This window comes from Stegodyphus dumicola, chromosome 5 (genome assembly GCF_044657685.1).
Source record: "Stegodyphus dumicola isolate Sdum_Otavi_A_Nest chromosome 5, ASM4465768v1".
Lineage (NCBI taxonomy): Eukaryota > Metazoa > Arthropoda > Arachnida > Araneae > Eresidae > Stegodyphus > Stegodyphus dumicola.
The window spans coordinates 106,131,543-106,155,770 of record NC_140772.1 but is presented as its reverse complement, the minus strand read 5'-3'; the positions used below and the strand labels follow the sequence as shown (position 1 = coordinate 106,155,770).

General features: G+C 34.9%; 1 protein-coding gene across 7 annotated transcripts in view; it reads left to right on the top strand.

Moving 5' to 3' along the window:
• LOC118188578 (SPARC-related modular calcium-binding protein 1-like) overlaps nucleotides 1-24,228 on the top strand; it is a 426,446-nt gene that overhangs the window by 129,917 nt on the left and 272,301 nt on the right. The window lies entirely within an intron of this gene.

Genomic DNA, 24,228 nt, shown 5'->3' with positions numbered 1-24,228 from the left:
CTTTATCCGCGAGGCTCTGAGATCTTAAACTAACCTAACCCTGTTCTACAATACCGCTGAGCTTCAGCGAGCTTACTAATTAAGCAGTTGAAAGATTCAGCAAAAATTGCCGAGATAGGCACACAGGCCGAAACGCACGGTTCTTAAATTTCTACCTAGCAACCATCAAGTTCGCGATTCAAGAAGCACACCTACAATCTCGTTTTCCTTCTATTTAAACTGAACTTACTCGTGCTAAATTTGAATATACTGCGCGCTCTACTACAATTTACATACTCTAGCATTGGCAGTTCTAGGGGAAAGTAAAGGCTTGACAGGAAAGATAGCTTAAACTTAAAATAAATGTTAGTTAAAATAAATATAAACCCTACAAGTGAAACTTAAATGCCGCGCTGTCTTCGGAGTAGGCTCTGGCAACCATTGTTCCATGTAATATGGACAAGACAACAACTTAAATGCCGCTAATCTTCTTTAAAATATGTGGGATTATTATTAAGTATAAAATATAAATAATATAAGTGTATATTTTGGAGAAATTTTGTAATGTAATGTTAACTGATATATTTTAAAAACTTGATTTTATTCTCGAATTTGTTTTATAGTTATGTTAAGAATTAGATTTATAATAATGTATCCTACTTACATATTTATTTTATTTTTAGAATGGTGTTATAAAAGTGAATTTCGGGTATCGTTAATTGCTTTAATTGATTCAGTTGCTGATAGTTCCTTAATTTTGCCTCATGAATGGTCCTTAAAAGTACATTAAAATACTTTTATTTTCACTGATCAGAAATGTGTATGAAACCTGTAATATATTGAATGACATCTATTATTATTTCGAGGGTGGTTAAAGGAACACAGTGTTTAGTAAGTACGCGTTCGTAATGGATTGCATACACACAGAACCGATGATAGCTTGATAAAATTTATTTTTCGAAACGAAATACTTTGCAGTTCTGGAACTTCCCATATAAGTACTCGTCCAGTGATAACTACTGACTACTCTCGTACCACTTCAGATTACTAAGAATGCAACTAAGAACTAAACGCAACGCAATGCAAAGCGCATCTAAAGAGGGAAGCTCGCACAGATATCTCTTAATAGTTCGGAGTGGACTCTGAACTAAAAACTGATAATCTCTCCGGCCTTACGTACTTTTACCCCAGCCGCCGAGAACTTTCCAGTACGTTCCATTTCTTGAAATTACTGGAAGGCTTATAAAGTTACATATAAGGCCGAATACGGTTACAGTTTCATATAGGAATCAACTTCAGTTATACAGGGAACGGGCCAAAATGCCGCCCGTTTGGAGCTAAGTTTGGCGCCATTTGAAGATTTGTCACCAAATTTGGCGATAAAAGTTGGTTGCCGAAACCATTGCTAGTTTGGTGCTATTTCGCCAATTTGGCGGGATAGCCATTTACCTCAATGTAAAATGACCTACTCCTGTAATCTTTTTTTTTCCGGCGGAGCTTCACATTTTTCAGACATTTGTTGTTACATTATACAAGAGATAATTCAATTTTAAACATAATTTTTCTAAAATTATTTACATATATACAACATTCGTAACAATAGAAAATAGGAATAAACTTATTAGAATAAATTTTTTCGGTTACATAAATTAAACCAATATTGGAAAAAAAAGTTTGGTAAAACAGAAAAATAGGCATTTTTAAAAATGAAGAAATAAGTAATGAATGGCATTAAAGAAACAGTACCGACAAAAGAACTTGAAAGATTTTCATTGAGTTCAAACTCGCGCAAGAAGAAATGAGTACGAACCCTTTTTTTTTTTTTTTTTTTTTTTGTTTTTTGTACAGTGTTTGTATATCTTAAACTGCGCACTGTTGTGGGTAAAAGCAACTCCCAAATAGTATAATGTTTCTGTTACTGCTGTTAGTTCATGCATTTTCCTTTTTAATACTTTCTATAGAGGGTTTTGGGTTTTGTTTCGTGACCGTAATTTTCTATCGTTTTTCATTAAGCAAATTTGCCTCTGGACAAAGCTTGGTTAATCCGCAAGCCGGTTAATGTGCCTTGGTTAATCGGGAGCTGATTGTTTGTACTTTTAAAATAATGAAACAAAGAAAAACATATTAAAAAAACTGAGGTGATTTTCTGTGCTTTTAAAATAATGAGACAACAACAAAAAATTATTAAAAAAGAACAGACGCTTCCAGATAGACTGACTCTACGTTATTTCTTCTCCATTTCTGTTAAACCGCGTTTCGGTTTTCGGTGATTGGGCTTTTACTATATCTAGTTTGGGAGAATTTATGGGTTGTGTTTATGAAATCAGATTTATTTCATGCTATCAAAACAGACTCGATGTTCTGGTTTAAAGTAGTGGTATCGTAAATTATCTTCTCTACATATTAAGCTATTACGAAAGTGTGGGAACAGTTCTCAAGGAGTGAACGCGAAGAACAAAATCCTTTATTCTTTTATGAACAATTTTAAGCACATTTTGCGTACCCGCCCTTTATCTACCCTTTACGTGATCGAAAAAATGCGATTTCGTTGATATGAAAGAGACTTTCTTAACGAGAGTTTGGGGAGGAGGGTATGGCTCCCCCAACTCTTTCTCTTCAATCATTTACTATTCTTTCTTTTCCGAAATCCATTTTGGTGAATAACAAACAAATATTAGTTATTGCTTAGGAAAAAGAAATGTGTTTCATTATTGGATATATTAAACAAACAAAACCAAAACACAAATAATTTCGAGAGTGGGAGCGAATAGGAAGGGGGGCGGTAAGAACGAAAGCGGACAACAATGAAGGAGAAAAAGTATCCATTTATCCCTGGGAATCGTTCTTTTTTTAAATAATAAAAAAAAGAGGGGTTGTTTTGATGAAAAGTGCAAGGTTTCCGAAAGATAAGAAAGACTGCCTTCTCTATATTTCTTTCTCTTTTCCCTCTGCCCTCGGAAAAAATGTGAGGTGCTTTTATTTTCATCTTGGTATCATTGGCTAAAGCCATGTTTGGGGCAGACAAGAGATCCGACAAAGAAATCCCATAAATTGCTATGAAACGAAGACTGAAGTTTTCGTTGAAGATACTCTTTCTTGTTTCCATCTCTAGACTATACTTTTTTTTTAAACTCCTCCCGCGATTTTAAATTGCAACTTGATTGATGCGCCTTAAGTATAGCTTTGTATCGTTTGAATTGATTGAAAAGAGTTGGAACGGGATGTTTTTTAAAAAGAAATAAAATTTAGCTGTTAATTCTGTTTCATCGTGTTTTATTTTTAATGATCTTGTAAGGATCTTAAGTTTTACTAACGTTTATTTTATTTTAAATCTTTACTATCACTTCTTATTTTCTACTTCCGGCCAGATTTATAAGCGTGAAGGATTTTATGCAAAGTTTGTCTGGCGAACGCCACGTATTTAAGTGTGGCCTTTTTGCCAAGCGAAAGAGAGAGGAAGCAGTGAGTTCGAAGCAGGCCGCTTACCTTAGAAGTTACGCAGTTGCTATTTGCCTTCCAGGCCAGAGGTATTAATCCTCTTGATAAATTAAACGTATTGTAGTGTTCACAGTCTCTGTGCTACATACGCTTCCTGTTATTATAAGGCCAATCTTATTCTAAAGTTAAATTAGAGTTTAGTTTTATTTTGATATCTTTTACGTTAGACCCCGAGTGGAGGGTCATTGTATTCCGAAGTACGGAAGTCATTGTATATAAAGAAAAATAAAGGGTTTTGTATACCCTTCGTCTGTATCCTGTCTACTTACTACAGTTAGTGAACATAGCTTTAGTAAGCTCTCTGTTCTTAGTCAGGTCCTTGTATGTTTCCGAAGAAGGTTAGAAGAAACAATGAACCTGATAGTGGCGCCCGACGAAGAAGAATAACCATGGCCGAGTTTCAAGAACCTGTGCTGCCTGCAGAAACGGCTCAGAATCCAGAAATGCCAGCTGCCGCCCTGGAAGGATTTGGGTACATCGTCCAGACCATGCGCGCTTCGATGAAACCAGAAGCAACATTTAACGGAAACTCACCGGTAACCAGTTTTTTGGAAAAATTGGATGACCACTTCATGCTCTACCCCGTGCACGAGTTTCAGAAAGTTACCTTAGCTACCAGCGCTTTGAGGGGCCAAGCGCTTAACTGGTTCAAATGTATCGGCAGAAGTCTCTTGGGTCAAGCAGGAAGTCCCACCTATACTTACGAAAATTTCAAGACTGCCCTACTAAAAGCCTTCCTTGTTGTAAGGGATCGTGCGAAATTAGAAACAGAACTTTTCAGTATATATCAACAAAGAATGGAAAACCTCTCGAGCTTTATTTTAAGAAAAATTCACGTTTTCAAGCTCTTGTATGGAAACCGTCCGGATCCTGAAATAATTCAAGTGATTTTGCCGAGGTTACTGCCCCAAGTGCAAGATTTTATTGTATTAAGAAATCCGACTACACTGGAAAAGTTATTTGAGCTAGCAATCCAGTTTGAAAGTAGAAGAACGGCGGATGTCGAAAGAAGACGCCAATATCAACAGCGAAACCAATTTGATACGCCAAGACTACAGCAAACTCAAGCATACGGCTACGGAGAAAAAGCGAATCACTGGGCAAGGAAACCCGAGCATTCAAAAACAGCCGGCGAACGTCGACAGTTCAATAGCAACCCAGGAAAAAAGTCTCAAGGCCAGTGGAGAAAGAAGGAAAGCACGGAAAGGAAAAATAATTTAAACTAAAACGGATTTCTGCTGACGAGAGGGTGCGGAAATCCGAAGGCCACGAAAACCCCTCTTCCTACAAGTTAAATACAGTAATGGTGAAAAATTTAACTCTTCCGAAGATTGAAGTCTTGGTAAATAATATCCCGGCCACCGCACTCCTGGATACCGGCGCGCAGTGTTCCTGTGTGGCAGAAGTCTTTTTTAGAAAGTATTTTCGCAAATACCGTATATATAATGCGGATAATACGACAGTATTAGCGGCGCAAGGAGAAGAATGTAAGTGCGTAGGTAAAGTACCTTTATATATCCGTATCAAGGACGAACAAGTAAAGGTGATGTTTTTTATAGTAAAGAATTTGCAAGCACATTTAATCCTAGGAATGGACTTTCTTTCAGACGCACAAGCTACACTGGATTTTAATGAAGCGTCCCTTAGGCTGACAATGAAACCAGTGCGTGTAGAAAAGGTTGAACCGCCAAGGTTAAATCTTGACCACCTGCCTAATGACGAGCAAGATAGAATCCGACAAGTGGTAAGTGAATTTGCTTCCTTATTTAGTGATATTCCAGGATTTACTCAGGTTACTAACCATAGTATTGACACCGGAGATGCATTGCCGGTTCGTCAAAAACCATACCGGTATGATAAGAATAAGGAAAAAATTATAGAATGGCATATTACCGATATGCTACGTAAAAAGATCATAACGCCCATCTCAAGTAGTTATGCTAGCCCGGTGGTTTTATGTAAGAAAAATAATGATTATCCTTTGGAGCATCCAAAAAGGTGGAGATTCGCTATTGATTACCGTAAATTAAATTCCATAACGAAATATCCGGTATATCCGTTACCGATCATAGAAGAAATTTTAAGGAACATAAAATCAACCAAATTTATGACGACTTTAGACTTAACGAATGGTTATTTTCAAATAGGGGTCAGGCCTGAGGACGTGCCTAAGACTGCTTTTATAACCAAGCCTGGCACTTATGCATTTTTGCGTATGCCGTTTGGCCTTTCTGGGGCCCCAGCAACATTTCAGCGATGCATGGACATTGTGTTAAGACCTGTTCTTGGAAAGTCCACATTTATCTATTTAGACGATATCATTATTACTAGTGATAATCTCGACCAACATATACAGGATTTAAGACAGGTGTTTTCTTTATTAAATGAGGCCGGTCTAAAAGTTAATGTCGAAAAGTGCAAATTTGCAGCCCCTGAATTAAAATATTTAGGTTACAAAATATCGCAAAAAGGGATCGAGACAGATGAATCAAAAATAATCGCTGTACAAAAGTATCCGACTCCAAACACGGCAAAGAAGCTCTCTTCTTTTCTAGGACTTTGTTCATATTATAGGTCCTTTATAAAAGATTTTGCGGCTATCGCTGAGCCATTGTTAAAATTAAAAAGGAAAAAGGCAAGATTCTCGTGGACGGCCGAAGCCAACAGTGCTTTCGAAAAATTAAAACAAGCATTAACGCAAGGCCCTGTGTTGAAATTTCCTGAAAAGGATGAAAATTTAGAAATTTCAGCGGATGCTTCGGATTATGCGGTAGGAGCGGTACTTTCGCAAAATCAGCAGCCCGTGGCATTTTTTAGCCGAACTTTAAATCAAACACAAAGAAACTATTCCGCGACCGAGAGAGAGGCACTTGCAGTTCTGTTAGCAGTGCAAAAGTTCCGAGTCTATTTTGGAAAGGCGCCGATAACAGTATATTCTGATCATGCGGCGGTAACTAGATTGTACTCAGGGAAAAATTTATCCCCAAGGTTAATAAGATGGGCACTCAAGCTGCAAGAATATAATCTGGTAATCAAGCATACTCCCGGAAAGGAAAATATCGTAGCAGATGCCCTATCACGAATTAAATTAGACGAACAGGGTAATACCGTAAAAGTTGCAATGCTGACAGCGTGTACAATAAATTCCCGAGAAACTGTAATAACCGAACTGGGTAAGGATCCTGAGTTTGGAAGTATTTATGAGTATTTGAAGGATCCTGAAAATTTTAGCCACCAAGATATTGTGGCGATAAGAAATAGGGCGGCCCATTACGAACTAATAGATGGTCTATTATTTTATACAAAAACTACGAATTCCAACAACGAATTTCGACCTGTTATCCCAGCTAGTCTTAGATTAAATATCCTGCAAGAGCTCCATGACAGCCCTTTAGCTTCTCATGCTGGTATTCGAAAAACTATACAACGCGTACGCGAGGCAGTCTACTTTCCTGAACTGCAAAAGTTAACAAGGGCGTATGTCCAGTCCTGCCCAACATGTCAAGCCGTTAATTATATTAATTTCCGCCCGGCCGGGTTTCTAAATAGTATTAAATCCGAATTTCCAAATGAAATAATCGGCATCGATTTATTGGGCCCTTTCCCAAAAAGTCAGTTAAATAAAAGTCGCTATCTCCTTGTTATGGTTGATCATTTTAGTAAATGGACCGAAATTGTTCCCTTAAAACGAGCCTCCGCGAAATTAGTTACTGATTCTATTTTAAATAAATATATTTTAAAATACGGGGCGCCCCTAAAAGTTATATCGGATAATGGTCCTCAATTTGTAAGTAATATATTTGAAGACATGTGCAAGAAACTGGGCATACGTCATTTAAAAATGGTCCCGTATCGGCCGCAATCAAATATAGCGGAACGGGTCAACAGAAATATAGTGAAAATTATCCGTAGTTATGTTAAAAATTTTCATAAAAGCTGGGATAACTATGTCAATGAATTTGCTTTCGCCCTTAGGACCACAAAACATGATACAACGGGAAAAACTCCTGCTGAGTTATTTCTAGGCAGAAAGATTATAACACCGTTAGATAAATTATTTTATGTGCAACAAAGAGCCAAAGAATTTAAAATGGGTGATATATAAAAACTAATTAAGGAGGCAAAGAAGAATACTGAAGTAGCACAGAGAAAACAAAAATTGTATTATGACTTGAAACGACGGGGAGTAACTTATAAAGTAGGGGATGAAGTACTAAAAATTAAGCATTCACTTTCTTCAGCACCAGAAGATAAAACTGCCAAATTTTTTCCACGATTTGAAGGACCATATGTTATAGAAAAAAGAACTCACGCTGTTGTAGTGTTAAAGGCCAGAAATGGTGAAACCTGTTCCGCAAATATTGATCAAATTAAGCCCTACTTCGATCGTAATAAAATGCAAATCTTTTCAGATCTTTTGCAGGATCCGGCACGGCAGACACCTCAGGTACAAGTTCCAGAGGTGGGAAAACGACAAGTACAAGGGCAAGCCAATGAGAGACAGAAGCAAGTGAAAAGAAAATTGCCCCGCGGAAAAATTGAAGGTAAAAAGAAAAAGAAGCCGTTCCACCGTCCAGAAAACAGAGTTCACGAACACCCCCAGAATGAAGAAGGGAGAAGGACGACGTATGTGAAGAGGACCAGGAGAAATGACGGCAACTATAACCCGGCTTTAAAACGGAAGATCGACTCATCCGACAGAACTCTCCGCAGCAAAAGTCGCCGAACTGCGGAAGGGCCATCAGCGGCGGAGGAAAAAGTACAAGAAAAATTTGAACGGCCAACAACGAGGTCCAAGCAGGATCACGACAGAAGTTTCCCGGTTCCACCAAGACCAGCTGCCTTCAAACGGCCAAGACCACAAGCAGAGGACAAAAGGAAGGTGTTCAAGGGTGGCCGTACTGGTGAAAAACGGAAGCGTCCAGAGGAAAGCACTGAAGGGCGAGCCCGTACAAAAAGGAGGATCAACCAAGCTACTATCTGCTATACCTTTAAAGACTGGGCCCAGAAAAGGATGTCCGAATATTACAAAGATAAGTAAAATTTTATGTTACTTTGCAAACTTAAGTTAATCTTTCATTCTTACTGCAAGTGGCAGATTTCAAGAAGTTTTACCTCATGCGAGGTCTACCTTTATCGCCAAAAGGGCGAGAAATGAGTTGTGACCGATTTTCTTATTATGTTTTTAAATTACTCGTGCGTAAAACTAAAGTTGATGTATAATAGCGTTGTGTAAAGACTTAAATCTTGCAAAAAGTTATTGTATAAATTTTATTTAAAACATTCTAGCAAGAAAGAAGTTTTAGTCTGAAAGACTTTTTGAAACGTAGTATTATTTCAATGTAGAAAGAATTGGCACTTGCTTTGAAAAGAATAGAAGTTAACAATGTATTACTAATGTATGTTTTCAAATGTGTAAAATTAACGGCATGTTGATATGTTCTTATATACATGTGAACTGTTATTTTAAATGTTAAGAAATACCGTGATATGGTAAAAGTGAAAGTAATGTTAAAAATTTGTTATTCGTGTGACTGTAAAGATTAAAATCATGACGAATATGTGGTAAAGGTTGAATGATGTAGTTAGGCTCTCTGACGCTACACTTTAGAGTTAGCCACTTTTAGAATAGTACCTCAGGGTTTAGAGTTGAAAGTAGGGTGTGTTAAGAGGTCTCGTTATGTTGAATTTTAACACGTTAGTGTTTTGATTGTAGGAGGAAGTGTGGCACACGTAGACAGAAACACATTCGTGTTTGGTGTTCTTTTACAACACATGTCAGAGAGCACGGGGAGAGATAATTAAAATAGTCATGAATGAAATAAGAATGTTAAGAGAAGTATATTCTATATGTTATTTGCAATGTCATTCTGTAACATTTCATTAAACTAGTTTTCCTTCCAGATCTCTGGAAGGAACCAGAATTGAATAAAGCTCCTGGTTAGATGCGAGGTCTCGTTATGTTGAATTTTAACACGTTAGTGTTTTGATTGTAGGAGGAAGTGTGGCACACGTAGACAGAAACACATTCGTGTTTGGTGTTCTTTTACAACACATGTCAGAGAGCACGGGGAGAGATAATTAAAATAGTCATGAATGAAATAAGAATGTTAAAAGAAGTATATTCTATATGTTATTTGCAATGTCATTCTGTAACATTTCATTAAACTAGTTTTCCTTCCAGATCTCTGGAAGGAACCAGAATTGAATAAAGCTCCTGGTTAGATGCAGTACAGATGAAAAAAAAAGATTGTTGTAGATCCTGGGAGCTGCTATTGTAACAAATTTCTTTCTTTTAAATTTTCTAGTTTCTAGCGAAGCATTTTTTGTAAAAGGTTGGCCTCGCGTTAGTTTCTAGAGCTAAAAGTTTTCAACAAGGTCGTTTTAGACCTCAGTTTCAAACTAATTAACTCTGGCGGGAAGTATGTAAGGATCTTAAGTTTTACTAACGTTTATTTTATTTTAAATCTTTACTATCACTTCTTATTTTCTACTTCCGGCCAGAATTATAAGCGTGAAGGATTTTATGCAAAGTTTGTCTGGCGAACGCCACGTATTTAAGTGTGGCCTTTTTGCCAAGCGAAAGAGAGAGGAAGCAGTGAGTTCGAAGCAGGCCGCTTACCTTAGAAGTTACGCAGTTGCTATTTGCCTTCCAGGCCAGAGGTATTAATCCTCTTGATAAATTAAACGTATTGTAGTGTTCACAGTCTCTGTGCTACATACGCTTCCTGTTATTATAAGGCCAATCTTATTCTAAAGTTAAATTAGAGTTTAGTTTTATTTTGATATCTTTTACGTTAGACCCCGAGTGGAGGGTCATTGTATTCCGAAGTACGGAAGTCATTGTATATAAAGAAAAATAAAGGGTTTTGTATACCCTTCGTCTGTATCCTGTCTACTTACTACAATTAGTGAACATAGCTTTAGTAAGCTCTCTGTTCTTAGTCAGGTCCTTGTATGTTTCCGAAGAAGGTTAGAAGAAACAATGAACCTGATAATCTGTTTTGTGTCGGAGGGACTGGGTGAATCATAGGAAAGAAATATGGTCAGTGTTTTACAAATTGTGTATGTTGTCGACCATTTTTTTAAAATCTTTCATCATTGAATGTTGCCGCCCAGTCGGTATAGTGGTTAGTGGCGCCGACTGCCGCAAAGATGGGCTCGGGCTCGAACTCTGAAGAACGCATGAGTGTTTGTAAGCGAATAATGCCTGAGTGGCAAGGGAGCACTTAAAATGTATGGCAAGTCGAATGTCTTCTTGAGAGATTGGTGGTTAGCGTAAAAGGGTGGGAGACGCTCGGTCCGCTTTTCGGTGTATTCTCCTTCAAAGCAGAACTGCACAGTTAGTGCAACGGGACTATACCTGAACGACCAATGGTGAAATTCTGGTATTCCTCCATCTTCTACGTGCACCTGCCCAGCAGCTACTATTGTCATGGAAGAATGATTTTACTATGCTGATTCTGTATTACAAAGCAGGGCCGGCTCCAGAGTATTCGCCCCCCTGTGCGAAATTATTGGGGCGTCCCCTGCGTAACCCTCAATAAGATGAATGTACATTAATATTCTTTTCGATGTAATGTGTGCTTAAAACGCAGTAGAAGACAAAAAAATCTTAAAAAATAGTAGTCAACAATAGTAGATAGCACAGTGTTTTCATGCCACCTAAGCTTGTTATACTCTAGGGAATGAAGTGTGCAAATTCAAATAAGAAATCGGTTAAATTCATGTTACTCTTCAAGGCTTATAACTAACTCTTCAGGGCAGTTTTGCACAAAAATTGCGTTTGGCGAAAAGAAAATGATGCCCAAAGTTTCTAACACAACGGCGTTTTTCTGATTGGTTAAATTTGTTCTGTTCCTTGCGGGGTTTAGCCGCTCGCAGTGTTTTCGGTTAGCCTTCCATTTCTATTGCGTTCCAGTCGGCAGCCATATAAAGCGCGCGAATTTTCAGATTTTTTATTAAGAATTTATCCCTCTACGCGTCGGCTTCTTCTGCCGCGGCACAGAGTCACACCCCAGGTTGGTTTGGTTTATTCCATTACTCCAAGGACTCAAGGATTATGTGCCAAGGAAGGGAGCCCTTCGTGGAGGACTTTCTAAGGGAAACTGGCTTGTATACATGTTACGCATGGGAGAACTACGAAAACGCCCATGCAACCAGCCCATTCTCGGGATTCGAACTCAGTGTTCCAGCGACTGCTCGACTGCTGGTGGGCCATTGCACAAATTTGACGACGTCTCTGTTACAAAATTACTCAATCCAATAACTGCTTTTACATTGCAGTTTACGAACTGAGTTTCATTTCTAAAACGGATACGTTAAGATATTGCTATGGGACAAAAAGCAGAACAGAAATAATGTTGTAAGCACGTTCTTAACAGAATTAATGTTGTAAGCTGTCTTGTTATTCCTGTTGTTTTGTCTACTGTATCAAACTATATAAATGAGGGTAGTTTTAAAGTGAGCAAGAAGTCTGAGATTCATGAGAGGGTGGCAACATCAGTCAGTCTTCATTAGTTTAGATTAACAGAACCAGATATAAGTATCTAAATTTTTGACTTACAAATAAATTTAGATCATCGTTGTCAGTCCTTCCAGTGAGAGGAGTCCTTTGTTACTGTTGTTACTTCTGTACTTCGAGGTGAAGTCAAAATAAATCTTCAGCTCTTTTATACTGTTATAATTACTGAGTGTTCTTCTATTGATATGTAACTACGGGAGGATAATTCATTCGGCAGTCTAAGAAGGTTAGACTTATGTTTGGATTAAGCTAAAATGAGTTTAACCTTATAAAAGAGATCAATGAAGGGTTTTAGCTCTCACAACACCAATTTTAAAGTAAAATTTGCTTTGATTTTTATAGTTATTTGTTAAGAAACGAAGAATTATTAACAAAATTAGGCAGTTCATGAAAGTATTGTTGCTTGCGTATGGGTTTCATATAGATGGAATGCACACAAAACCGAAGATAGCTTGATAAAATTTATTTTACCAAAAGAAAGGACTTTCCACAAATATAGTCGTACAGCTCTTTACACTATCACAGAGTAAAATCAGTAGTTACACTACAAACTACTTAGAACGTTAAACGCAATGCAATGCAAAGCGCATCTAAACAGCAAAGCTAAGACGGTTGTCTCAATACTTAGAATTCAGCTGTGAACTAACAGCTGAGAAACTGATACTCTCCCCGGTCTTATGTAGTTTTCACATGGCCACCAAGAAATCTATAGTACTTCTCGAAATTTCTGGAGTGTATATGAGTGCCAGCCTCTTAAGTAGTACGCTTCTCGGCCAAGGGGATACAAAACCTTAGGTCGACGGAGTTCGTAGCATCAATTACAGTTATTGTTACAATACTCATTACAATTATACAGAACCGGACCTAAATGTCACTAAATAGTCGCTAATTTTGGAAACCATCGCCGACTTGGCGATATCTCGCCTATTTACTCGTTGTCAAATAGACGTGCCCCTGTATTCTTATTTTTCTGGCAAATTAGATTTTCATGTTACGTTAAGCAAAAAACATACAACAGTTTCATATATAATTTCACTAAAATTAATTACTTAGGTACAAAATTCGTAACAGTATGATTAAGTAAGAAGTAACGACATACTAAATGTCCATTGTTGTTGTCTTGTCCATGTATGTCATAGAAGAATGATTGCCAGAGCTTCAAGGAGGTTGTACTTCTTCGTCCACTGCAATTTTGAGGGAGAGAATCTCATGTGGTGGTTCGAAGGTCTCCTACCCAGGGCTATCCCATCCTTTTCTTTAGCTCTGTCTCCTACCACAAACCACACGAGAGGACTTTCGACTCGCCATTTATTTAGAGTGTCCCATGCCGCAAAACACTATGCATTTATAAACATCCATGCCTTGCTTTATGATAAAAATAGCTTTAACATGAGTGATAACATTTCATAGTAATGAAATGTATATAAATTGAATTTTGTCTTGAAGATAAGAATTTTGTCTTGAAGATAAGAATTTTGTCTTAAAGAAATGATATTTGAAATCATTTCAGAATAAATTTTTCTCCTTTTTATTCGAAAACTGTGTTCTAGTAATATCATTTTTTTTTTAAATTCAGCTATTCCTTTTTAATTTCCTATTTTCTTTCTTAATTTATTCTCGGGATTCTTTTTTTTTTTTTTTTTTTTTTTTTTTTTTGTTCAAGTGCGAAGAACGTGATATTTAATAAATAAAAGTAACACACAAAACGTTAAAAAAATGCACCTCTTTGGGCCTAATATAAAATCTGAAAGTTTTTTTTTTTTTTTGAAAGATTTTGATTAAAGATTCACATGGCATACTTACAGAACTTCTGCAAAGTACCAGCATAAGCAAGGCAGCATACAGAAAAGCTGCTTTCTGTTTAATAAATTATCCAACAGTCTGCATCGGCAGAAACAGATCGATGTGATTTAAGTCTCATGTCAGAGACCTTGCAAATTAATTGAGAAAGTTCGGTTTATTGGAACTCACGTTCGGAAGGATACTTCGTATTACTTTGTGAGTCTTTAATCGCATTAGATATTCGATACCAAAAAGACAACGATAAAAGTGCGATAAAACATGACCCCCGCCAGATGGTGCTTCCGAGGTGGGGAGAGTGAGGGTTGTAGGGGTTCCCATAAAAGCGACTTTTATCTGCAAAATAGTAATTGGATAACCATAAATTTTCTCCTTGGTGTTTTCAGCCTAGAGTGAAAATAAACAGATTGCATCGTTAAATTATTGTTCTGTTCTCCCATTCGATGTGACATATGGCAACGCTTGGTATTTATTTGTTTGTATAATATTATTTCTTTTTTTATTTTTTTATTTTCCTTCCTGTTGGTTGCGTATATTAAATACGCAGCGCTTAAAACGATAACTTTGTTTTAGTTAAAAAAGTGTCAAAATGCCTAGTCTGTTTTATTGTTTTCAGTAATGGATGTTTATCTACAGCGGAAAGCTGGTTATTTCCTAAATCACATGCATGTGACTTAGGAACGTGCATAGTCACATGCTACTTAGGAAATAACCAGCTTTCCGCTGTAGATACGTCATTAAATTTGTTTCAATAGTGCTAAAGATTATATCGTTAACTGAAATTTCACGAATTTAATTAATTATTATAATAAAAAAATGCAAAGAATAAATAAAATTTTGATGCTTGTTTAAACGCCCACAAGTTTTTAAAAAGAATTATTTCTCGATTTGTAGTGAAATTGTCAAAGTATAACGAATGGCAGCTTTACTAATGCAGCTCAACTTTCTTTCTTTAATGTAATGTTCGTGAAGAAAGCCCTTGTTTGCACATGAAATTTCTAGAAGTTTTGGCGAAAAACAAATGATGGGTAATTACAAGGATATGTGTATCCATATAAAAGCTATAAATAGTTTTAAGTATACCTAATAAGTTACCTATAAAAGCTTTAAGTATGATAATCAAGCTTTTATAGGTGTTAAGAACGGACAAAGACAAAATTTCGAATGTTCCGCTAAGATCTAAAAGATGAGAAAAACCACTTTAAAACATTATGCACCTTCTGAAATTTATATTGAATTTTTTATTCGTTTTCATGCAAATGATGTTCGCTCTTAAGAACTCAAAGACTGCGCAGTAAAGTCTGTTTTTCTTTGCATATTACAACTGTAGTGAAGCAGCTTAGTGCAAAGAAAATTGAAACTGTTCTTAATCATCTCGGCCTTCGGATTATTTACCTGCCGGACTAACTGTTTTAGACCCTTTAAAGGCGCGATTTTGAAGACTTTTCTGAATCCAGCAAGCGTCGTAAAATAATATGGTATGTTTCAAAAATCGATTACTTTGAAGGATCCAGACCGCAGAATTTAAAACTGTACTAAGAAATATGCAGATTAAAAACAAATGAGTTACTTTTTTTAATCTCTACTTTTAATGCATTTCATCTTGAAACTATGTAAGTATACAGTTAAGCCTTGGTTCACGAATTTAATTCGTCCCTGAAGGCCGTTCATCATCCAAAATCTTCGTAAAGCGCAATAATTTACAAAAAATTTTTTTTTTTTTTTTTTTTTTTTTTTATGTAAAAGAGATTAATATGTTATTGGACCAAATCGTTTATTCAAACATTACAACAGTAGTGCTTTGTGCACAAGTCCATAACCCAAAATGGATGGAAATCATTAATTGTAAAACAATACCAAGGTAAATACAACATTAAAGAGATAAAATAAACTAAAAATTAATTTAATTTAACTGGATCTGTACGAAGGATGTGGAAAAGGGAAAGAAGATATTATTGTTTGGATGCGAAATTCCGTTCTATAAAAACATCAGATAATTACGTTTAGAGGACATCTTCCTTTTGGTTGGATATCCCCCATCTTTTATCTTGTCTTATTTTATAATTTTTTCTCCTTTGTTTCCAAATGTCACTAGACTATCTGAATCTCGCTGGGTCTCTATTTCATTCAAAATTTGTCCAATGTGATTGTTGTTACCTGCGTTTTGAAATGTTTTCTAGAGAAGAGGTTTTTTTTTTTTTTTTTTTTTTTTGAAAAGATATTTTTTTCAACAATCGTACAATCGTAATATTTTTTTTTTCTTGTGGAGCTCATTTTAATAGTCCTCTAGTAACTTCTTCCATGTCTTATAAAGCTTTAAAAATTATAAAAAAGTGTCAAGATTTCATGGCTTTTAGAAACCAAGATTTTGAAATAAGAAAAACTATAAGCGAACAAAAGTTTTCTAATTCGATAATATTGCTTAAAGTTATATTCCCTCAGTCGTCAACGGTAAGTGAAAGTCTCCATCGTTTACAATTTTCCTTGAAGTACTTCTTTTGGCAGAGTAAAAATTAGAACAATCACAAACGATAGTCTTTACGAAAGCAAGTATAAATTTGGTACTTTTCCCGGTAGTATTCCGTTCTGATGACCGAAAAAAATCGGCAAACTATTGTTGATGCTAGTACTGCTAAAAATAATTGCGGCAACCCTAACGCAAGAAAGGAAGTAGTCAAAAGTCTTTAACCGGACGTCCATAATCCGGAAGGATATATAATCCGGACCTCAAAGCTACAAACTTTCTGCGCATGCGCATAATACCTTTACGCATACGCATATGCGTTTACGCATGCACATAATACGTTTACGCATGAGCGGTATAAGCTGAGCTAAAATTATCTAATTATCTATTTCAGTTAATGTTGCAGATTGCGTTGTTCCTTAATCTTCTAATTGGATCCGGCTTATTATTTTCTGCAGACTGTTAGAGCAATTTTATAAAAGTAAGCTTGAGCTTTCGATTATGTCAAAAAGAATTTCCGATTCTGGAGCAACCAAAGGATGTACAAAGTGAAAGCATGTTCCGATGTCCATCAAACGAAAAGTGGAATTGCTGCAAAAAATGGATAAAGGCATATCCTTTGATTCTCTAATCATTCGAAATATGTTTATCAATTTCACGCTGCTCTGCGGGGGGGGATGAACTAGAAGTTGATCTGTCAGCACTATCCTTATCTTCAGGGCAGATGTTTTTTATTTTATTCGGCTTATAATTCCTTACTAAATGTAGTATTTCATCTCGATGTACTACGTCTTTGATATGATTTAAATCAAATTCCTCGTCATTATAAATATCACGAATACACATCAAATAGTTTTCTGGTTGCAATTTTCTAATTTCGACTATGCGTAATGTATGCTTTACGCATGCTCGCGTTGAAAGAAATGTTTAATAAAGTAAACAATTAAATATTAAGCTTTTCTTTTTGTAAATTTTGATACCCTTTAGATCATAATTGCACTTTATTTCATAAATTACGGTTTCATATTTTTAATTTTATAATTTCTGCATGCCATCTTACTAGATTTAAATTGATGATCTATAATCCGGAAAAAACGATAATCCGGAATCGCCGAAGTCCCGACGAGTCCGGATTAAAGACTTTTGACTGTATAATGGTAAATAACTTGTATAATGGTAAATAACTATCTAAGATTTTATTGTTTTAATTTAGATGAAAGGTTAATTTCATATGATACTTTTTTATTATAATAATTTATATAAAAAAGGCTAAACATAACTCAATGAAAGCATAAAAGTAAATAACTATTTCAGATCATTATTATAATTTATATAAAAAAAGCTAAACATAACTGAATGGATTCCTACATTGCTATTTCGCTACCGAGTTATCGCTAAAGCATAATTTCATCTCGTTGGTTGTTCAAACATAATTTTCTATAATGAATGATGCCTTTTCTTTGAAAAAATTCTATTGCAGACTTTTCGTCATGGGCAATTCCCAAATTGTTAAATCCATAGGATATCAAAAAAAGGATTGAAAATAAAAAAAAGGATTTAAAAATTAAACTAGCGCGTACACTAGATTTGGCGCGCTGTTAAATGGGCGCGTATGCTAGATTTGGCGCTTTTGCGCGTACATTTTCGCTGCAATTTTTTTACGTTCCTCAAAACGGAATAGTACCCTATAGTACCCTTTTTCCTTAGCACCGAATTTATACTCGCTTACTAATCCTACTTTCTAGGATAAGTCAGTGCGAAATATTTCTACTGGGTTGTCGCCTTGTTGCTCACATTTTACAACAAATGTATTGCAGTATATACTCAGTCTGCTTTTTAACATTTTAAATATTTTATTGATTGAATTCTTTGCTTTAACGTTTTCTTCTGTCCCTTCGTTAAACTTTAGTTTGTCATACCGTGTTGCATAATTTCCAAGTCATATAATCGTACTTAATCATGGAATTTATTTTTCACAAGGTGTTCTCCGTTTCTATTCTAAAATATTATAACCCTGACTGCACAAAATATCTTTATTTGCAATAGACTAATTTTACCGCCATTCAAAGATTCTTTGTATGCTTCCATATCTTCCTACATTTCTTTGACTGTGTTATGAAAAGTGTGACCTTCGCTGTCGCTTTGTGACACCAAGGAATGGGAGGGAAGGGAGATCGATCCCACAAACGGAGGAGGGTGTAAAAACTAATCCATCTGGATGCCCGTTACAGTCGCGGCGAAATATAATACCTATCCCCTCTGAACTCTGACATCCGCCGCATTCCCCGACGAGAGAAATGCCTTTATTTATTGTGTAAACCAGGTTTTGCATTCCCTGGAATTTTTCAGGAAAAGAGCAACACGTGTATCCTTAAAAAAGTTTCGTAGAAAATGCCGAGCAATTAGTTACAGTCTGAAATTTCAAGTCTAGGTCGATGTGTACTCATATGTGAGTATGTGGACTCGCAGGAGTGGACTGGCGAGTTATATTGTTAATTTATCACTTTGCGGTTATTATCTTGTGTAAGAGGTCTACTTAGAAGTAAGAAGGAGAGCCGAATATCCATGAAGCACCGCTATTTTTAATGAGATTTCAACTTAACTCTTCACGTTGTGCAGTCAGAGCTGTAATTGTGATAATATAGAACTGACTCCCCAGAGGTTAAATGAATAATTTTTCTGCATTTACCTAATCCTGATATTCCAGAAAAATTGTAAAAGACGGAGATGTAAAGTTAAGATCTAAATACTGCGCACGTTTATGTACTATAGTTAGGGTATTAATGCTCGATCACTTTAAGTCCGTACGTTTTCAAATGGTAATCAATCTAGAGCTTTGATTTGCAATAATATATACGTAGTAAATAAATAATAATAATAATAGGATTATATAACGCCCAAAGGGACTTTATTTTTCGTTTACACACACATACACGCTTCAAGAGCATTTGGGCTAACTCCCTTCAGCACTAAAAATATTTAGAATTTCCAATAGACAGTCTCGCGCACTGTAGATAAAAATGTTTATGCCGTACAATGCTCGCTTTGAAATTTTTGAGTTTTTAATCAAAAATTTGTTGAAGTTCTACAAAATATGAAACAGATAATCTATAATAATAATTATTATTTCAGTTCTCTAATGATAATAATTAGTTCAGTTCAATCTGCTCAAGCGGAGGACTGCGTTATTCAAAATAGGATGGCTCTAGGTACCGTTGTTTTTTCACAATGCGAGAAACATTCATGCAGATTCTTCATTATTTAGTTTCTTTACATGTAATACATGGCGGTAATATTTGGTGGCAACAGTTTGAAAAGTGATTCAACGCTTTTATTGATTCGACGTAAAATGCCGTTTCGAGAATCTAGGTGTGGGGTATGCCCCCTTTAAGCTGAAAAAAAAAAGCCTAATTTTAAATTTAAAATTATGCAAAATTTAATTGTAGCTTGGTTTGATTTCATACAAAATCTTGAAATTCCACTTAATATCATCAATCAAAATTATAGTTCGTTTCGCAACCCCCCCCCATTTACGTTTTTACAGCTCTCACTATCCTAGCAATAATGATATAGCACATCTGTTTTAAACGCGATCTGTAGACAAATACTTCAAAATTTTAGGTACTTATTGCGCTTCATTAAATCGTTAATTAAAACTCATCACGCAGTACAGATACAGAATGGTAACGATTAAAAATCTTTCGAAGCAGTTAAATTAATGAACGTGACAAAACATACAGATTCCTGCTATGGCAAGTGCAACTTATAAACTGAAAGAACATGCGATTTGTGCATACTGAATATCACTGCAAGTATAGATTTCTGGTCTTACTTTTAGCGTAGTAGACCGACAGCTTATAACTTTTGTTTTATAGGGAAGGAAAAATTAACTTACATGTAATTTAGACCAACATGGCATGTTTTGGTGTGATTCCATTAACATAATTTGGTTTGATTCTTGTAAGGATTGTAATATTTGTATAATCAAATGAATATTTAACTATAATTTGTTTCAAAAGTATTCAGGCAGTCAAATTTCCAAGCGTGTTCTTATTACTCATTTGTTTCTCAATGTCACTTCTGTCCTTCGAACAAATAGCACTCCCCAAATCTTCTCAACGGCAACGGAGGGGCAATAACCCTCACATTAGAAAACTATGATTTAAATGTTAACCTTACTGGGGGTTGAGTGGGTAAAACTGCTGAACTCTAGTGATCTGACGCAAGTTCAAATCCTTGCGAGCTTCGTTTTTCCATTTTTAATGAAAAGTTGAATTATTGATTAGCATTGTCTTGGCACCAAGAGGCTGAGTTGCTCTCAATTTAATGTTAAATTTTGCCTGTTTGTAAGCTTTTATTTAGCTCACTTATGATGTTCTTCGCTATGGTCAGAAGTTTGTCATTTTTTAGATTATTTCCTGATAAGTTATCGAGCTTAAAATTTTCCCACACACTGAGTGTGAAAGACAATACAACACACTGAAAATACTTCTTTTAAAATTTGATTTAAAAATATCTTAATTTACCATCGAAAAGGTTTTGCGCACATTACTTCGCATAATGAGCTAACTAAAAGTCTTAGATTTTAAGTGCTTGCACTATCTTTTAATAGTGCAAATAATATAGGGCGGGAATTTTTTAATAGGGGGAATCTTACTTGAGACTTTTATAAAATTTTTAACATAATTTCCGACATTTTGACAAATTTTCGAATATCACTTGATTTTTTTCGACTATTAGACGTCTGTTATTTTAAAATTTCGACATCTAAAAATGTATCTGTTATTAAAATTTTGAATTTTTCATAGGTTATAAAACAAACTCTTTCCTCTCTTTTAAAATAGGAAGATAAAAGTACATTAACTGAGCGATTTTCTACATTTTTTTTAAATATGCGGCAGTATGAAGCAGGGGATATTGCGGCTCCTCATTTGGCATAATGTGGTTTGCTTGGAGTATAGAAATTACGTCATACTATTTTTCTTGCTGTTGAATACATTTCTCTGATAATGATTTTATTTATTTTCCCTTGCAAGAAAAGAATTACTTAGAGAGAAATTAAGCGTATAATAGTACTACTCGTTTGTCATTTTGTAAATATTATTCCTTTCTACTCCTTTGTTTATAGGTAGTGAATTTATTATTAATTACTCGCTTCCTTAATTAAAAAAAAGATTTTAACAACTGTTTATCGTTTAAAACTATTTGCAATGAAATCTGCCTTGCATGTTTAATTTTTTTCATTTTAAAAGTTTATATACATTTTTTTCTCAGCATTTCATTTTAAAAGCTGATTTTCTTAATTTTATTGTGAAATGTAATAATATATTTTTTTTTATCAGACATCAAAATTCTATCTTCGAAAAATGTATCTTATAAAGATTTGAAACTCTCATCACAATTATAAAACACAGTTCGCTTTCTCTTAAAACTAGAAAGATAAATAAAAGTATTATTAGGCGACATTTTTAGTCATTTTTTAAATTAGTCGTTTGCATTAGGCCAGTCATCAAACTTGCATCAGATCCAATGCTCACCAGATACAAATTTAACAACAACAACAAACAACAACAACAACAACAACAACAAAAAAACAAAAAAAAATTTGCAAAAGGTCAAACGTACGTTAATCTTAGCAGTCACAGGAAGAACATAAAACTGATTGGAAGGGGAAAAAATGTGTAATGCACGGGTGGAAATGGAAAGAATGCGAACACACCATCTAAGATAGTCGAAGATCAAATACATGAATTTTTTAATGGCAGGAAATATATGTAATTTTAATTTAAAGTTAGGAATAATTTATTTTATCATAAGGTTGTGAATAATAGAAGAATTGTTGAAAAGCTTGATTATTCACTGTTGAAAAGCAATTTTTCAATGGAATTAATTTGATTGATAACGTAATTAAGACTAAAAAGAAGAAAATAAGAAAACAAAAATGTTGTGTTTGTAAAATAAGCTTTTATCTAAAACCTTATAAAAGAATTAATGAATCAAAAGGAGAAAATAATTTATCTCATAGATTAATGGAAACAAATTAAATAATTCTTTTTATAAAATTATATAACACGAATAATAAAAGCTTGGCGCCTAAATAAAGAACTGTAGTGTGCTCTCGATTATCCGGGACGGGGAGGCAGGACACAGGTAATTCAAAAACACGGGTATTTCAAGTTATCAATTTTCATGCATATTATATGTGTTTATTTCTTTAAAAAATCAGTAGTTTAACTTTGTTTTTGAGAATGTTTAAATATTTGTCGAATTTCCTTGCGCATTTCTCGAAGCGCTATTTTATCATTTTATTTGAATCTCCTTTTGTCAACGAAGTCCAACAGAGGTTCAACAGAAGTCATTACTGTTTCTGGATTAATTGTCAGTATCTTCTTTGCTAGTATTTTCAGTATCCCTCTCTACCACTTCTGTTTTTGTGACATCTGAAACGATATCCACATCACTCAAGCACTGAAAGCCTGGCTCAATCGAATCGCCATTGGACCATTACTCGATATCTTCTCAATCGAAAGTTTCGAAGAATTTTACGTTTTCAACTTTTTGGTATGCAACTTTGCTTCTTCACAATTAGATGAACTTCCCTATTAGGAAGAATCTTTCTCTGTGACCGAAATGTTATTGCTTTTACTTTATACTAAACTTTGCTGCTCTATATATAACATCCAATATAATCAACTTTTCCAGAACTTCATTAAATCATCATCTTCCTCAGCAAGATTTATGAGAAATGTTATTGCTTTTACTTTATACTAAACTTTGCTGCTCTATATATAACATCCAATATAATCAACTTTTCCAGAACTTCATTAAATCATCATCTTCCTCAGCAAGATTTATGAGAAATGTTATTGCTTTTACTTTATACTAAACTTTGCTGCTCTATATATAACATCCAATATAATCAACTTTTCCAGAACTTCATTAAATCATCATCTTCCTCAGCAAGATTTATGAGAAATGTTATTGCTTTTACTTTATACTAAACTTTGCTGCTCTATATATAACATCCAATATAATCAACTTTTCCAGAACTTCATTAAATCATCATCTTCCTCAGCAAGATTTATGAGAAGATCAGAACAGTAAAATCGAAAAGATCAGAGCAGTAAAGTCGTTTTGCTGCTGATATAACTTACACCTTGGTTCATCGGCTAAATCAAACTGGTAACTTTAGGCGGTAAAAATTTAGCCATTATTAGACCGTCTGTAGTTTTTAAAATGGTCTCGTTTGGATGAGTAGGTGCATTATCTAATAACAGTACTGCTTTTCGGGTAACCCTCTTTAAAAAATTCTTCTCTTCAAGAACCCATTTAGTCTTAAATCAATCTTCGAATATCTCTCTCTTTACCCATTTTCCTTTTTGCTTGTAATAACCTACAGCGAGATTTTTCAATTCGATCCCCTTTAATGGTTAGGTTTCTCTGCTTTCTCAATCACCAAAAGTTTCATTTTATGCGTTCCTTATACATCTATGCAAGGGCACTGCCACGCATGGATAATCCGCGAACCATTAATCCCCACCCGGATAATCGAGAGTACACTGTATAATAATCTAACTGCATTGCCAAAAGTACAAGCCATTCATCAAGGGCGTGATAAAATTGTAGACGGATTTTGTAAAGAGAATTATTTAATCTTTTGTATCCATTAAAGTATATGATAAATGAGCTTTCTTCTTTTAGTTTATTAATTATTTCATAAATTTTAAGTAAACGTTTATTTTACAAAAACTTTTTATTTATTTATTAAAAGAATAGCTAGAATATCAATTAATAAAATAAACATTACGTTTGTTTTCATGGTAATTACCTTATTTCCTCATGTAAATATTTCATACGTCGCTTTTATGTTTTATGAATTCTAGACGGCAAAGTTTACTTCTGGAAGTTCTATTTATTTCATATTTATCTAAATGTAATTGCATCATAGTATAGCAAGCATCTA